Below are 2,798 nucleotides of genomic sequence, written 5' to 3'. Positions count from 1 at the left end.
CGCTGCGGGCCCCCCCTGCCGGCACTGCGGGCCACTATTGACGTGCAGGCCCGTGCCAGTCGGAGGCTGGCAGCTGACTTGAGCGGCTGCAGTGCGCAGTCGCACTTCGCCGGCGTCTGACGTCATTGTCAGCCGCCGGCGAGTGCGTCCTTCTCCTGCTTGGAGGAAGTGAGGTGGTTCCCCGCCGCAGGAGCACATGGCAAGGTAAGAACTCTTTTTTTTTTTTTTTTGAGAGCGGCGATCCCAGGGGGGTGGGGCCCGGGGCAGAACGCTGGACACGCTGGGGCCCGGGGCAGAACGCTGGACACACACGCTGGGGCCCGGGGCAGAACGCTGGACACGCTGGGGCAGAAAGCTGGACACGGGCAGTATGCTGGACACAGGGGGCAGAGATGCTGGACACAGGGGGCAGAGATGCTGGACACAGGGGGCAGAGATGCTGGACACGGGGCAGAGATGCTGGACACAGGGGGCAGAGATGCTGGACACAGGGGGCAGAGATGCTGGACACAGGGGGCAGAGATGCTGGACACAGGGGGCAGAGATGCTGGACACAGGGGGCAGTATGCTGGACACAGGGGGCAGAGATGCTGGACACGGGGCAGAGATGCTGGACACAGGGAGCAGAGATGCTGGACACAGGGGGCAGTATGCTGGACAAGGGGGCAGAATGCTGGACACAGGGGGCAGAGATGCTGGACACAGGGGGCAGAGATGCTGGACACAGGGGGCAGAGATGCTGGACACAGGGGGCAGAGATGCTGGACACAGGGCAGAGATGCTGGACACAGGGGCAGAGATGCTGGACACAGGGGGCAGAGATGCTGGACACAGGGGGGAGAGATGCTGGACACAGGGGGCAGAGATGCTGGTCACAGGGGGCAGAGATGCTGGACACAGGGGGCAGAGATGCTGGACACAGGGGGCAGAGATGCTGGACACAGGGGGCAGAGATGCTGGACACAGGGGGCAGAGATGCTGAACACAGGGGGCAGAGATGCTGAACACAGGGGGCAGAGATGCTGGACACAGGGGGCAGAGATGCTACACAGGGGGCAGAGATGCTGGACACAGGGGGCAGAGATGCTGGACACGGGGGCAGAGATGCTGGACACGGGGCAGTATGCTGGACAAGGGGGCAGTATGCTGGACATAGGGGGCAGAATGCTGGACAAAGGGGCAGAGATGCTGGACACAGGGGGCAGAGATGCTGGACACAGGGGGCAGAGATGCTGGACACAGGGGGCAGAGATGCTGGACACAGGGGGCAGAGCTGAACACAGGGGGCAGTATGCTGGACAAGGGGGCAGAATGCTGGACACAGGGGGCAGAATGCTGGACACAGGGGGCAGAATGCTGGACACAGGGGCAGAGATGCTGGACACAGGGGGCAGAGATGCTGGACACAGGGGGCAGAGATGCTGGACACAGGGGGCAGTATGCTGGACAAGGGGGCAGTATGCTGGACACAGGGGGCAGAATGCTGGACAAAGGGGCAGAGATGCTGGACACGGGGCAGAATGCTGGACACGGGGCAGAATGCTGGACACAGGGGGCAGAATGCTGGACAAAGGGGCAGAGATGCTGGACAAAGGGGCAGAATGCTGGACAAAGGGGCAGTATGCTGGACAAAGGGGCAGAGATGCTGGACACGGGGCAGAATGCTGGACAAAGGGGCAGAGATGCTGGATACAGGGGGCAGTATGCTGGACATGGGGCAGAATGCTGGACACGGGGCAGAATGCTGGACATGGGGCAGAATGCTGGACAAAGGGGCAGGATGCTGGACACAGGGGGCAGAGATGCTGGACAAAGGGGCAGAGATGCTGGACAAAGGGGCAGAATGCTGGACAAAGGGGCAGTATGCTGGACAAAGGGGCAGAGATGCTGGACATGGGGCAGAATGCTGGACAAAGGGGCAGAGATGCTGGATACAGGGGGCAGTATGCTGGACATGGGGCAGAATGCTGGACACGGGGCAGAATGCTGGACACGGGGCAGAATGCTGGACAAAGGGGCAGGATGCTGGACACAGGGGGCAGAATGCTGGACACAGGGGCAGAGATGCTGGACACAGGGGCAGAGATGCTGGACACAGGGGCAGGGATGCTGGACACGGGCAGTATGCTGGACACAGGGGCAGTATGCTGGACACAGGGGCAGAGATGCTGGACACAGGGGCAGAGATGCTGGACACAGGGGCAGAGATGCTGGACACAGGGGGCAGAGATGCTGGACACAGGGGCAGTATGCTGGACACAGGGGCAGTATGCTGGACACAGGGGCAGAGATGCTGGACACAGGGGCAGAGATGCTGGACACAGGGGCAGAGATGCTGGACACAGGGGCAGTATGCTGGACACAGGGGCAGAGATGCTGGACACAGGGGCAGAGATGCTGGACACAGGGGCAGAGATGCTGGACACAGGGGCAGAGATGCTGGACACAGGGGCTATGAATGATGCTGGACACAGGGGCTATGAATGATGCTGGACACAGGGGCTATGAATGATGCTGGACACAGTGGCAGAATGGAGATATGGGGTATGATGAAAGACATGGGGGCATGACTGGAGACAGATGGGGAAGGATTGGAGACACAGGAGGCATGATTGGAGACACTGGGGGCTGAATTGGAGACAGATTGTGCAGGATCATGGGGCAGGATGGATACGATGGAGACAGATGGGGCAGGATGGGGAGATCATATGGGGCAGGATGGATACTCATGAGGGCAGGATGGGAGAACATATGGCTGGAGCCAGGAATGAGACACACGGGGCCCAGGATGGGGAATA

Source organism: Ranitomeya variabilis, chromosome 6, assembly GCF_051348905.1.
Source record: "Ranitomeya variabilis isolate aRanVar5 chromosome 6, aRanVar5.hap1, whole genome shotgun sequence".
Classification (NCBI taxonomy): Eukaryota; Metazoa; Chordata; class Amphibia; order Anura; family Dendrobatidae; genus Ranitomeya; species Ranitomeya variabilis.
Note: the sequence above shows the minus strand (reverse complement) of the source record.